This window comes from Procambarus clarkii, chromosome 35, assembly GCF_040958095.1.
Source record: "Procambarus clarkii isolate CNS0578487 chromosome 35, FALCON_Pclarkii_2.0, whole genome shotgun sequence".
In the NCBI taxonomy this organism is placed as follows: domain Eukaryota; kingdom Metazoa; phylum Arthropoda; class Malacostraca; order Decapoda; family Cambaridae; genus Procambarus; species Procambarus clarkii.
The window spans coordinates 40,331,104-40,347,928 of NC_091184.1; positions in this window are offsets into that span (position 1 = coordinate 40,331,104).

The following is a 16,825-nucleotide window of genomic DNA, read 5'->3' on the forward strand; positions in this document are numbered from 1 at the left end:
TAAAATAAAACACAAAAAATCAGTAGAGACTGACAATATAAATGTAAAATAAAAAATAATAAGAAAAATAATAATCATAAAAAAATGATCTTGAAGATAATTAGCTTAGTAATGGTTAATTAACAGGGTAATAAAAAGCCCTAGGTTTAGTGACAAGGGGATTAACTAAGAACAAATAATTAAGAGTATAAAACAGGCAAAGATGACAAACAAAAAATAAAGTAAAAATTAAAATAAAAATAAAAATAAACACCTTTGGAAAGGAAAGGCAGAGCTTAAGTACACTTTGGTTGTATGTGAGACTACAAATTATGTTCTGGTTATTCAGCTGATATCCCACAGTCATCCAGGAAAGAAGTGAGGTGTGCTTCAGTGGTTATGACATAAGTTTTTCCAGAGTCAGTCTTCCTAGCTATTATTTTACCATCGCGCACAAAACAATGTTTAATAGCAGTGGATCTATTGCGAATTCCACGTAGTTTAAATAAGAGATTTTGTCTGAATCTGGTAAGACATTCGTTCACATAAACCTTGGATTTCCTAGCGACTGCAGCAGTGATAAGGTCTGACTTGCGGGAGCAGCTATCCAACTTCACGCGTATCCTTCTGTTGTTTGCACCAGATGATTTGGTACCCACTCTATAAGCTGACTTAATGTCTCTGTATTTGTACACTTAATCGTCTCTAATAACTATTCATTTGCATATAATATATTTAGTCTTTTCCATTATATTTGTTTAACTATTTTCTATTTATATATTTATTTATAACTCTGTTTTTGTTTATCAATTTATAACTTAGTAATTTTTCCATCACCTTTTATATAACTTTTCAATCTAATACAATATGTAATTTACATATTAACAATGAACAATTTATATGGTGCAAGAATACAACGTTTAACGCTTGATGGTAAAACGAGTTGAGTGTTGCATCACATTGCTAACGTCTTATGAGTGTTGAAACACAGCAATAACATGTTGTGAGTGATGCAGCGATGCAACACAGGAATAACGTGTTGTGAGTGTTACAACACATAAATGCCATTTTGTGAGTACTGCAACACAGAAAAGATGTTCTGTAAGTGTTGCACGCATAAATTATAGATTGGTAGTGTTGTGTTACATCATTGCAACACAAGACTAGCGTGTTGTGAGAGTTGCACCGCACAAATAATCCGTTGTGCGTGTTGCATCTCAGGAGTGGTATGTTGTGAGTTTTGCACCACAGAACAATAATATTGTGAATAATCAAACGAAGAAATAAAGTGTTATGAAAGCTTCAACTCAGTTAAAATGTGTTGAGAGTGTTACAACGTTGTAAATGCAGGAATAACGTCTTGTGAATGTTGCAGCAGAAAAGAATAACGTCTTGTGTATGTTGCGTTCAACGTACATGTATAACGTTTTGCGAGAGTTGCAACACAGAAATAATGTGGTTTGTGATGTGAGAGTTACAGCATTGCAACACAGGGATAATACATGGTGAGTGAGTGTAGCATTGCAACACAGAAATAACGTGATGCATCACTCACGGTATGGTATTTTTATGTTGCAAAATTCACAACAAGTATGTTAGTCCAGAGTTGCAACACACAATACTTCTGTGTTGCAACAATATCTCATCATTCATGTGTTGCAACTCTCACAACGACCCATTCTTTTATTGAAACGCTCACAACACGCAACTCCGATGCTTTGCAAAGCTCACAATGTGAGATTTTTCTCTACGCCTACCTCCCTTAAGAGGTGGACTACAAGTTTAAAGTCTGCTCACGGCAGTTAAGCATGAGTCCAGTAGAAAAAGGAAAAGCGGAAGCAAACCGCCAGGCCTCCACCACCAAGGGTGAAAACCTGTCCACAATAGGCCGCTGGCTCCTCCTAGTTAAACAGGACGTTAAAACTAATAAAGGGTAACCGACGGGTTCTCACAATCAAATATTTATATTTGATGTGGCGCTATGAATTGGAATTCGAATTCCCAAGAACAGCCGCCTTATCAAGATCACATCAACATTTAATAATAATATGCAGAAATATGGTGGAATAATATGGTTGAAGGGTTGACATCAAAGACTGTTTTCTATAACATAACAATTTATTAATAACAAGAGACTAACTACTACATTACCGAGTTTACATTACGTTAATGTCAATCCAGTGGCACGATAACAAACAGCTAAACAGCAACCCTTGCTGTGAGGCTGCATACTGAACTAACCTGAACACAGGTGTGCCCACTGATGACGCAATATTGCAAAACAAAGAAAAATATCACAGTCTAAGTTACACCACAGCGAATAGTTACGTTATTGTACATCAAGTGGCATTTGCAACACAGCTATTCAACAGCCCCTCGTGAAGTGACAGCAGGGTCCATCTTGCTGACACTTCGGGCTGACAACATGAACTAACTGAACAAATGAAGGATATCCACTGAAGACAAAGACACAAGCAGGCAATCAATAGTGTCTCGGTTTCCCTGACAGCTACTATAATCACAAACTTAGGGGTCCTCCCGCCCCCCCCAGGAGAGACCCACGTAACTAGGCGGGAGTCCAACAGTGACTCCCCCCTATCACAACCCCGTGTGAACACTCTTTGCAACTCCCAATAAGAAGTTGCCCTGTTGTAACCAGATACACAGACAGGCAAGGCGGGATTCTGGGACACAGCTCCACAGATCCCTAGATGACTCTACTCTCGTCACCAGACGACAACCAAAAGAAATTGCCTGAAGTGATTAATTATGATAATTGACTGATCGCAGCAGTCAGCAACAAAGTACTACGGTAATCACAAACAATTGTCTCCCACTAGACAACAACATGATGATACTCTACGTTAATCTTTAACACTTGTCTCTCTCTCTTGTTAACAATAACTCAACATATTACACCACACTTGACTCCTTGCAAGTATTCAGTGAGTAATTCTCAATTAAGGTCAAACGGACCACTAATTACATCCCCATTGAGTTACGTTAACTAAGCCTACCCTAACTTGGTAGCTTCTCCACAGTCTGTGTCAAAAAATTAAGAGTGAGTGTTAATTACCCTTATTAAGTCACTAATTACTTGAGCCATTAATTAACTGTCACCAGGACCGATAATTAATCATCCATATATACGTCTCACTCTGCACTGCCTAAGCAGGTCTCATCAAACACTGTGAATTCACAGGAAAGGAGTTAATTACCCTAATTAACAAGATGTGCCAATAATCTACTGTCCTCAGACAGGATATGATTAATACAACGATTTATGCTAGCTCCATGACCTCGCTTTACCGAGTCACCGGAGCTCTCCAATGTTAATTACCCCACTAATTAACCTGAGCCACTAATTGCTATACCCCTGAAAGGTAATTAGTCTCGAGCATATTACGTTAACACAAGTACTGACAGACACTGACAGATCCTCTCCCATTACGTGAATTCATGACGAGAAGGCTAATTACATAATTAGCTAGAGTGGTCAATTAGTTGTCACATGGACAATTAATTGCTCCCGAGACGTATCTCACTCAAGCTCAACACTGTTCTTTCCTAACAGCCCTCACTCACTCCACAATACTAAGTGTGCACCCCTTATCCAGTTAATTACCCCTTACTTAATTAACTCACTGAATCCTTAAGTCCTCAACACAACTTAAAGAAACAAAGTAACCCCAGCGTTACATAGGTCACACTACAATGGCATGCAACATCATAACAGCACTGCCCACATATGGTTGCGGCTACTGCAACTCGCTAATTACTGTGCCCACACAATAATGACACACGGTTGTACAACACACAAAAGTATACTAATATTACTGCCCCCCTCTTTTCTTCTTGCACCCGATTGCAAAGGACTACTGTGAACACACACACACTTGCCTCAGCAAGGCAATTAACCCATCAATTGCCTGCTCTCAATAAGTACTGTGAATTCCCCTGAATAATCCTAGAGGTCCCTTAAACCCTCAACACAGTTCCTGGGGCAATAATATTGTATAAACTGAAACAATACTGCACAAACCTGCAACACAATGATGCCGTCAGCATACCCCACATGCTAATGACATCATTAGGCAATCAGTCAGTAATCACACCTTCTGACTTACCACACAACACAGTACATAAACATGCAAATGAACACATAGAATTGGCATTCACATAATCAATGAAAATTATATCACCAAGTAATGTGCAACTAACTACACAGACTTCAGGGGTCCTCACTGACATCCCTGTCTACCTCTAATGATTATAATTTTATGGTACTCTATGGCATTAATCCAGCCTGAACGATTATATAGAATCGACAGGCTGGATCACTTATATGGTAAATCTCTACACTGACTGGTTACATACTCTAGTCAGTCTACTAACATACTAACATACAGTGTGGTCCCGTGTATAATATCTATCTCCAGGTACAGCCCCTATCCAACACTTGGATCCCACTGACAGCTGTCACTCAGCTGCTTTTCTAGCCTGGCGAGGCTCTGAGATAACTCGTACCGGGAATCTCCACCGGTACCTATCACACTGTAATAGTACTCATTTCTACTTCTTTCTACTGCCCTCTTTCCCTTATTTTTCCTCATATCCCAAGTCACTACTACACTAGCTGACAACACTTAGCTGGCTTGCTCCTCATGCGTCGATCAGATGTGGCCCTAGGTTGTCCCGGGAAAGTGGCCAAGGCATGTGGCCAAGGCATGTGGCCACAGCGCCTCTCCCAAGCTGAGAGAGGGGGGTTGGGTGGCCTGGGGTAGCCGGCGCGCGGGCTGCCTGGGTGGCCGCCGCGCGGGCAGGCGGGTGGGTGGCCTGGGGTGGCCACGGGTAGCGCATGACGTCATAGCACCCCACCGGCTGAGCTGGCGGGCGGGGTGGGGGGTGGTGTTTTACCGGGCGGGTGGCCTGGGTGGGTGGCCTCCACCCGCTGGCGGGCGCGCACATGGGTGCCGCCCACAGGAGTACCCACACAGCTGGGGAATCACAACCCCATCAGACTAGAGCCTGCCTTGCTCTACACTGGGGGGGTGACAATGGCCGGCGGCGTCCCCATACTGACGCAGCCTGGCGGAATGCAAAGTCCAACAAGGGCCTGTAATATCACACTCGCTTACACTGCCCAACACCAATTGTCCATTGCCACTAGACAGGATACTCGACCCACCTGTTACACCATGAGGCTCCAGCTGCCCCATTGGTGAACACAGTCAACTGTCTCTCTAGCCTTATTACTGTTCCTTCGGTAAATCCTTGGCCCCAATTCACCTAATTAGGCCTTGACACAACCCCTGATGGCAGGCGTGCCATCTTCGATGAGTAATTTGTACGAGAGAAGCGATTAACGTGGGGTGGAGGTGGCCGGCGTGCCACCTCCCCCAAACACTACTTCCTCCGCTGGCCGCCCAATTCAAACTGCCTCCCTGGCAGGCGGGAAAACTCAAGATGCCCATACCTTCTTACCTTGCCTAGACCAATCAGCTTGAAGCTAGCACGGCTCCTCGTGCCGGACCCAATCACCTCTCTCCATCACCCTCGGGCGTCCTGTGACGTCACAAGGAGGGTGAGGCCTACGAGTGGCGTGATGTCTCCCATGTGGGGGGGGGGGAGAGGCAGCACTCACCCCCCACCTCTAACGGTTTTAGTCCAAGTAACTCACATCCTACTTCACAGAAACAGGAAAATCTCTGTAATTCTCTCTACAGAGCAATCACAGACTTCTAACTACTCTCAGATGATAGTTCGTAACATAAGCTTTCATTCAACACCCAACAAGCATATGTTATTTTGAAAGCTTCAGTTTCTAGAGTGACTAGCCTAATCTAGAAACTAGGAAAACTAGCTGAGGGATCTAGATCCCTCACACAACCTCCCACTAAAGAATATATTTTCCTGCAAGGAAAATACATTCAAAACACCAGCTAGTTTTTCTGCACACACCTGCCCAACAGGTGTACTAGCTAAACAAGTGTGGAGTGTGAAACTCTGTTTCCTATACATCCCTGGTCTGAGAGTCTCTGTGCACTACCACCGGATCACCCTGGTGGTGCTGCCCGACCTTGGAGTGGCAACATGTTCGGCTCCAGCTCTGGTCCTGGCCGGTTCAACACCTCGCAACCATTTCCATCACTGAACCTCCCATTTCCATCCTCGGTCTGTGTCATACTGGACACATGAGCAACACATTGGTGTGGCCTTACCGGTGAAGCACTACTACACTCCCCTCAGCCTACAAAAGACTTACTGTCAGTCCTCCACCTGACCTAGCAACAAGTTGACAGGATCACTCTCACTGTCCAACTGCCCAACACCAGCCAGTCTTGCTCTACCGACTGAACTATCTGGGAGAAAACCCTCTTCTACTAGTACCTATGCTCCCCTACTGAGCTTGGGGTCCCTCCCTTGCTTCACCTAGGTCTCACTACTCTAACAAGGACTCAAGCGAAACTTTTGACATCTGTCAAACTCTCTCTTGTCTATTTCTCCCTGGACCTAACTTGGAATGTGATCAGCATTCCCTCTGCAGATCTACTATAACCCTTTACCAAGGCAATCCTTAAAGAACAAAATCATTATGCTGCTGGGGATCTGAACCATGGAAAATCACCAGCCCAAAATGACCTTTGCCATCTTGCATTGGCAGCCTTTCTTCAAAAGGCGATCGATGTATGCATCCATCGAATCGTCTTTCTCAGAACTGCCAAGCTAGGCATCTTTACCTTCATACCTTGTCACCGGGTTAAGTGCACTAGGGTGGGTTTGGCTTCCCTTCCCTGTGTGAGATTGCCTCCTTGCAATCTGCACTTGAGCCAGCACTGACTTGCTGCGCTCTCACCTTCAGGCTCGAACTCGGCCTTGCTGTCACCTTTGCAAACGGGAGCCTCTGCTCAACCTCTCTAGTGACTACCATGAATTCTTCCTGGGGTTGTACAGTCCCCACTCTGGCAAGAAATTCCATCACCTGTCTAACTACAGATGAATTACTCCCCTTCTCTAAAGAAGTCTACTCGGATCCTACTCTGGTGGCGCGACCTCCCACTAAGATCCTACTGTGAAATAACAACTACACTCCTATGACACCCTTGACAACTACAGTGTCGTCCAATAAGACCTCTCACTCTTGAGGTCACTTCTAGAAGCTTCTTCTACCCTCAGGTAGGTGGTGTCTTGCACCTCAGGCAGATCCTGAGTGCACTCTTGCAACCACTGTTGCACGCTGGCTTGGTGTCCACGACACCTGCTTCTGAGCTGACACCCCTCATCAATGAGTGTGTCAATGTCCACAAGCTAGCAGCCACAAAAAGCCAGACAGATTTCCCCATATCTACCATGAAATACCTCTTTCATACTGTGTGTGTGTGGTGTGTGTGTGTACCTAAGTGTGACAACCGTGCACAAAACATACCTCCAACAATACTGTTCCACAATATTCTGCAACGATATCTTATGTTACTTTAAAAATCAAAAAGACTGCTCTTCATGGGCTCGAACCCAAGTTGCATAGCCCCACATTGGGCGCCAGCTGTGAGATTTTTCTCTACGCCTACCTCCCTTAAGAGGTGGACTACAAGTTTAAAGTCTGCTCACGGCAGTTAAGCATGAGTCCAGTAGAAAAAGGAAAAGCGGAAGCAAACCGCCAGGCCTGCACCACCAAGGGTGAAAACCTGTCCACAATAGGCCGCTGGCTCCTCCTAGTTAAACAGGACGTTAAAACTAATAAAGGGTAACCGACGGGTTCTCACAATCAAATATTTATATTTGATGTGGCGCTATGAACTGGAATTCGAATTCCCAAGAACAGCCGCCTTATCAAGATCACATCAACATTTAATAATAATATGCAGAAATATGGTGGAATAATATGGTTGAAGGGTTGACATCAAAGACTGTTTTCTATAACATAACAATTTATTAATAACAAGAGACTAACTACTACATTACCGAGTTTACATTACGTTAATGTCAATCCAGTGGCACGATAACAAACAGCTAAATAGCAACCCTTGCTGTGAGGCTGCATACTGAACTAACCTGAACACAGGTGTGCCCACTGATGACGCAATATTGCAAAACAAAGAAAAATATCACAGACTAAGTTACACCACAGCGAATGGTTACGTTATTGTACATCAAGTGGCATTTGCAACACAGCTATTCAACAGCTCCTCGTGAAGTGACAGCAGGGTCCATCTTGCTGACACTTCGGGCTGACAACATGAACTAACTGAACAAATGAAGGATCCACTGAAACAAAGACACAAGCAGGCAATCAATAGTGTCTTGGTTTCCCTGACAGTTACTATAATCACAAGCTTACTTTTCTTTCTTTTTCTTTATTTATTTCTTTCTTTTCTTTTTTCTTCTCTTCTCATGTTGGCCCTCCTCTCTCTCATGATAACCCCCCACCCTCTCTCTGATGTTGGCTCACCCTCTTTCTGATGTTGGGTAGTTTAAATGTGATGTAGACATGTAGTATAACTTATAATATTAGTATGCAGTAGTAAAAGCTCATGAAATTTGTTGATTATACAGTACAGTAGTTAGATTTTAATAGCTAAATCTTGCAATCTTAAAGACAATGAGCTGGTCACGCCAAGTACATCAGTCGTTAGGACTCCAAAGTCATGGAATTTATTCGACCCAAAGTCACCAGACAAGAACGATGGGAGTTTGAAAGAAATGATGCAGAATATGAGTAAGTTTTGAAAGTTTAATTAATTTATTATGTAGCCTATAACCTATATGTACCCTATGGGTGATAGGCATAAGTTTCATGTTCAAGTAGACTGCAAACTGAGCAGGTTAGATTGCTGAATTTGCTTCCAATTATATAAGCAGTTTCATAATTACTAAGAAATTATCCCATTATCTATCACATCAGTCATAGCCTACTTTTTGGGTGCTTTCTCAGTGTCAGTTATTTTAACATATACTTTATAATGCTTTTATTTTAAATGTACATTCAAGATATGTAATATGATAACATGTACACTTTCTATATACTGTATAAATTTCCAGGTAACATGTTGCAGGCCATATACACTGAAGTGAATGAACTGAAAAGTGATGTGAATGAACTGAAAAGTGATGTGAAGATATTGAAAGCAACTTTGACTACAAAAGAAACAGACAAGATCATAGAAGATCTAATACCAAATCCTATTGCTGCAGAAGGTGATCTTAATGCTCTCAATAGGAAGTTAGCGGAATCGAGTTTCAGAACAAAATTTGTAAGTGGTATTTTAACAGTAATGTTTCCTTCAATTTTTCATCTTCTTAAATATTACAGATATTTGCAAATTTTCTAATTAAAATTTTTTGATAGTTCATGCAGAAAAGATAAAATTGCTAAATAATAAGAATAATGATATAATCTTGTTTATATAGGATAGGATAAAATATAACACTTACGTATTTGTAAATTATGTAATATTAACACAGAGTCTTTCACACTCTCCTGAGTGCTTTCTCAAGGTCTTGAGTGTATGGTTAGGATGAGGCTTACATTTCAACGACTATATTTCTCTTGCTAATTTTGTTAGTCGTTGAGATGTATCTCTTCATAACACACACACTTATCTGCTTGATGGGGGTCTGGGAGTTCTTCTACTCCCCAAGCCCGGCCCGAGGCTAGGCTTGACTTGAGAACTTTGGTCTAGTGCTTGGTGATTGTGGGGATTATCATAGAGGATTACATGCTGTTATGGAAACAGTCAACTAGAGGGTTATTTTGTAGACCCAGGTCAATATTGAAATCACCTCCTAGAATGATGTGATTTTTGTTGAGATGTTATTTATGATAAGATTCCTTATCATAAATAAGTTATTTATGATGATATATATATATATATATATATATATATATATATATATATATATATATATATATATATATATATATATAATATATATATAATATATATATCAAAATTACTAGTGTACTATATTTTTGCTGTTGCTTTTAGGTGATGCTTTTAACCAGTGTACGTGGGTCTGATTGTGCAACCACGGTTCGAAGAATAATGAAGATATGAACAAACGACCTGTGGTCACTATACAGTCTGGAAGGGCAAAAGAAGAAATTAGCATTTCTAGAAAAACAAGAACTATATAATGTTATTTTAAGTAAGTAACAAAAAAATTTAACAAAAAAATTAAATAATTTTTTTTATTTAAAATTCACTAAAAAATTTAAATTTTAAGTTCAAATTAAGTGTACATTAAGTATAAATGATTATATTTCTATCACTTGCTCTTAAGATTGTTTCATTTAATAGAGGTTGGTCATAATTGTTCTCTGCTGCTAGTACTGTAGAACTGACTGACTTAGCTATGGGAAAATGTAAACTTAATTGGTTTATCCTTTACAGTATTTTGCAGTTTATTTCATGATCCTGTGGTTAATACTCGCATAAATAGTAGATTGCAAAATGCATTTTTATATCATTAGTATTAAATAATAATAATGTAAATAATTGACTTTTAAACAACGTACAATTCATTGGTCGGTGAGATTACATTAGTAATATTTTTTCATTCTTGCAAAGCCTTAACAAAGCCGTTAACATGTTAATATAAACTTGATCGCCTTCCACTTTTTTTCTCATGTGCTACCTACATGTACGAAACCTTATTCCTAAATGCATATCTTGTTCTGAAACTTGTCTTTTATATGTTGTGTATCACCATCTCTGGAGAGTTTTATCTGATGTGTAAATTACTTTTAATTTTACAGAATATTATTGTTATACAGAATTTATTATATAAATAACTGTTAATTTTACAGAATCATCTATCAACGCACATCCGCAAGTTAAGGAGGAAGACGTGACCTTTCATATTTCTGAAGTACTTAAACATGCACCAAACAGGCCTGGTGGATCTAGGTACAAGGTAAAATAATTTAAATTTGTGTTTTTTTTTTACTAATTATCTTTATATATATATATATATATATATATATATATATATATATATATATATATATATATATATATATATATATATATCTATATATCTATATATATATATATATATATATATATATATATATATATATATATATATATATATCTATATATATATATATATATATATATATATATATATATATATATATATATATATATATATATATATATATATATATATATATATATATATATATATATATTCAGTCAGTGTCAGACCACGGAGGAAAATTGAAGCAAGAATTTCCGATGCAGCAACCACACACAGGCCCAAACATGGATAATCATAGCATAAAAATAGTAAATATTTACAATGAATTAGTGAGACAAATGTGTTCCAATGATCCTACTTAAATTGCCCTTTAATTGATCTATTAAAAATGGATCTAAGTTATATAAACCGCTGCTAATGTTCAAATTACTTTTTTTTGTGATCTGTATCAAAGCAGATCCAATTATGTTTCTGTTATAGGTACTTTTACAATTCGTTATTGAAGAAGCCATCTCCCAATCTATGTTTGGGCCTGTTTGTGGTTGCTGCATCGGATGGGCCAATAGGCCCTCTGCAGTGTCCACGTATTGTACCTCACCTCACTCCACCATTCTCTCCTGCCTATTTATGTCCAGTTCTCGACCTGTAAATCCACTCCTTCTGAAGATGTATTAATATACGAAAGTACTTAAGGAAATTCTTGTTTCAATTTTCCTCCGTGGTCTGACACTCACATTTTTAATCATGTGTTTATTTTCATGATATACACCCAAATAAATAAATAAATAAATATATATATATATATATATATATATATATATATATATATATATATATATATATATATATATATATATATATATATATATATATATATATATAATGTTTTAATGTATGTATGTATAATGTGTGTGTGTGTATGAATATTTGTGTTGTTGAATATGACCGAAAGTCATAGTCTTTCTGCCCCTCTCCTTACTGCTATTGTTGTTTCTCGCATTTTTGTATTGCTTGTATGTTTGGGGGTTTGGCCTCTTGCTATATTGATTCCATTTGTGTGTCTTTTGGCCTCTGGCCCTCTCACAATTGCTGTTGAACAAATCCCCTATTCCTAGATCTGCATCTCTCATTTAGTATAAATTTTGTTGTGCCATTATCATATATTTCACAAAACTTGACATACATCTCATTTACTTCATGTCCTAACAGCAAGTGTTTCTGTCAAATTTCTTAAGGAAATATCTGAGTTTCCTATAATGACCTCTCCACAAATCAGGTTTTTCAACTGCTTCAAGCTCATTTTCTTCCAGATTATAATGCATTGCATACTTTATTCCCAAAAACACATAGCCACTTTTACCCAAGGGAGGGAGGTACTGAATGATAAATCTCTCTTCCTCTTTCCTGGTAAATATAATGTCCAGCATGGAGGGAACAACCCCTTCCCTCATCCCCGTAGCATGTTTAACATGTAGAAACATGAATGTTTACAGGATGAGGTTTACGAAATATATATATGTCGTACCTAGTAGCCAGAACGCACTTCTCAGCCTACTATGCAAGGCCAAATTTGCCTAATAAGCCAAGTTTTTCTGAATTAATATATTTTCTATAATTTTTTTCTTATGAAATGATAAAGCTACCCATTTCATTATGTATGAGGTCAATGTTTTTTTATTGGAGTTAAAATTAACGTAGATATATGACCGAACCTAACCAACCCTACCTAACCTAACCTAACCTATCTTTATAGGTTAGGTTAGGTTAGGTAGTAGAGAAAGTTAGGTTAGGTTAGGTAGTCGAAAAACAATTAATTCATGAAAACTTGGCTTATTAGGCAAATCGGGCCTTGCATAGTAGGCTGAGAAGTGAGTTCTGGCTACTAGGTACGACATATATATATATATATATATATATATATATATATATATATATATATATATATATATATATATATATATATATATATATATATATATATATATATATATATGTCGTACCTAGTAGCCAGAACGCACTTCTCAGCCAACTATGCAAGGCCCGATTTGCCTAATAAGCCAAGTTTTCATGAATTAATTGTTTTTCGACTACCTAACCTACCTAACCTAACCTAACCTAACTTTTTCGGCTACCTAACCTAACCTAACCTATAAAGATAGGTTAGGTTAGGTTAGGTAGGGTTGGTTAGGTTCGGTCATATATCTACGTTAATTTTAACTTCAATAAAAAAAAATTGACCTCATACATAATGAAATGGGTAGCTTTATCATTTCATAAGAAAAAAATTAGAGAAAATATATTAATTCAGGAAAACTTGGCTTATTAGGCAAATAGGGCCTTGCATAGTAGGCCAAGAAGTGCGTTCTGGCTACTAGGTACGACATATATATATATATATATATATATATATATATATATATATATATATATATATATATATATATATAATATGTGTGTGTGTGTGTCGTACCTAGTAGCCAGAACGCACATCTCAGCCTACTATACAAGGCCCGATTTGCCTAATAAGCCAAGTTTTCATGAATTAATGTTTTTTCGACTACCTAACCTAACATTTTCAGCTACCTAACCTAACCTATAAAGATAGTTTAGGTAGGGTTGGTTAGGTTCGGTCATATATCTATATTAATTTTAACTCCAATAAAAAAAGAATTGACCTCATACATAATGAAATGGATAGCTTTATCATTTCATTAGAAAAAATATAGAGAAAATATATTAATTAATGAAAACTTGGCTTATTAGGCAAATCGGGCCTTGCATAGTAGGCTGAAAAGTGCATTCTGGCTACTAGGTACGACATATATATATATATATATATATATATATATATATATATATATATATATATATTTATATATATATATATATATATATATAATATATATATATATATATATATTTATATATATATATATATATAATATATATATATATATATTATATATATATATATATATATATATATATATATATATATATATATATATATATATAATATATATATATATATATTATATATATATATATATATATATATATATATATAATATATATATATATATATATTATATATATATATATATATATATATATATATATATATATATATATATATATATATATATATATATATATATATATATATATATAGTGTGTGTGTGTAAATACCTAAGTGTAGTTACAGGATGAGACCGTCTTCCCAGCACTCTTTGTCATATAACGCTTTGAAACTACTGACAGTCTTGGCCTCCACCACCTTCTCACCTAACTTGTTCCAACCGTCTACCACGCTATTTGCGAAAGTGAATTTTCTTATAAATAAATAAATAAATAAATATGTTTATTCAGGTAAGGTACATACATACAAGTGATGTTACATTAATGGATTGATATATAGATAGAGCTAGTACATACAATGCCTAAAGCCACTATTACGCAATGCGTTTCGGGCAAGAAAAACATTAATATCAAGAACTTAATACTAATTGAGCATAAAGAATAAAAAGTGTTGAAAACAAATACAAATAAAGATAAAAAAAAGGGGGAACATGACTGAAAAAGCAGCACAAATACAATAGGTTGACAAACAGTGTTGATTAAAAAAAAATAATAATAATATAATAACAGACATGGGTTGACAATAAAGGAGTGAGGTGGGTTACAGGGAATTTATTAGGTAGTGTTTAGTTTTTATCTTAAACTGGTTGAGAGAGGTACAGTCTTTAACATGGTTGGGAAGGTCATTCCACATTCTGGGTCCCTTGATTTGTAGAGCATTTCTAGTTTGATTAAGTCGTACTCTAGGAATATCAAAACTGTATTTATTCCTGGTGTGGTGCTCATGGGTTCTGTTACAACCTTCAATGAAGCTTTTGAGGTCAGGATTGGCATTACAGTTCAGCGTTTTATATATTTCTTTAGCATCTGTGTTAAGCTAGTTTCAATCTATGACCTCCTGTTCTTGAAGTTCCAGGTCTCAGGAAATCTTCGCTGTCGATTTTATCAATTCCTGATACTATTTTGTATGTAGTGATCATATCACCTCTTTCTTCTGTCTTTTAGTTTTGGCATATTTAATGCCTCTAACCTCTCCTCGTAGCTCTTGCCCTTCAGTTCTGGGAGCCACTTAGTAGCATGTCTTTGCACTTTTTCCAGTTTGTTGATGTGCTTCTTAAGATATGGGCCAACTTCTGTTGTTGGGCACCACACAACAGCTGCATATTCTAGCTTTGGCGTAACAAAAGTCATGAACAATTTCTTTAGTATATCACCATCCATGTATTTAAACGCAATTCTAAAGTTAGAAAGCGTAGCATAGGCTCCTCGCACAATATTCTTTATGTGGTTCTCAGGTGATAGTTTTCTATCTAGAACCACCCCTAGATCTCTTTCTTTATCAGAATTCTTTAAAGATTTCTCACATAATGTATAGGTTGTGTGGGGTCTATGTTCTCCTGTTCCACATTCCATAACATGGCATTTATTAACATTAAATTCCATTTGCCAAGTGGTGCTCCATATACTTATTTTATCCAGGTTTTCTTGAAGGGCATGACAATCATCTAAATTTCTTATCCTTCCTATTATCTTAGCATCATCAGCAAACATGGTCATGTAATTCTGTATACCAACTGGTAGATCATTTATGTAGACAATAAACATCACTGGTGCAAGAACTGAACCCTGTGGTACTCCACTTGTGACATTTCTCCAGTCCGATACATTGCCTCTGATTACTGCCCTCATTTTTCTATCAGTCAGAAAATTTTTCATCCATGTTAGAAGCTTACCTGTCACCCCTCCAATATTTTCCAGTTTCCAGAACAACCTCTCTATGTGGAACTCTGTCGAATGCCTTTTTTAGGTCCAGATAGATGCAGTCAACCCAACCATCTCTTTCCTGTAATATATCTGTTGCTCGATCATAGAAACTGAGTAAATTCGATACACAGGATCTTCCAAATCGAAAACCATACTGTCTGTCTGAAATTATATCATTTCTCTCCAGGTGTTCTACCCATTTAGTTTTAATTATTTTTTCCAATATTCCAATTCCAATTTTTTCCAATAATGTGTGTGTGTGTATGTATATTTGTGTTGTTGAATATGACTGAAAGTCATAGTCTTTCTGCCCCTCTCCTTACTGCTATTGTTGTTTCTCGCATCTTTGTATTGCTTGTATGTTTGGGCAATTTTTCCCTTTTTCCTAGTTCTGCATCTCTGCTTTAGTATAAATTTTGTTGTGCCATTATCATATATTTCACAAAACTTGACATACATCTCATTTACTTCATGTCCTAACAGCAAGTGTTTGTCAAATTCCTTAAGGAAATATCTGAGTTCCCCATAATGACCTCTCCACAAGTCAGGTTTTTCAACTGCTTCAAGCTCATTTTCTTCCAGATTATAATGCATTGCATACTTTATTCCCAAAAAGACATGGTCACTTTTACCCAAGTGACAATGTCACTTGGGTAAAAGGAGGGAGGTACTGAAAGGAGGAAAAGGGAGGTACCAAAGGAGGGAGGTACTGAATGATAAATATATCTTTCTCTTTCCTGGTAAATATAATATCCAGCATGGAGGGAACATCCCCTTCCCTCATCCTCGTAGCTTGTTTAACATGTAGAAACATGAATGTTTACAGGGTGAGGTTTACGAAATTATATATATATATATATATATATATATATATATATATATATATATATATATATATATATATATATATATATATATATATTTATTATTAAATATGACCGAAAAAGTAAGATTAATAATTCTAACACGAATTTTCTCAATCTTTCGTACATTACGCTTCACTGTTGGAGGTAAATAAAAA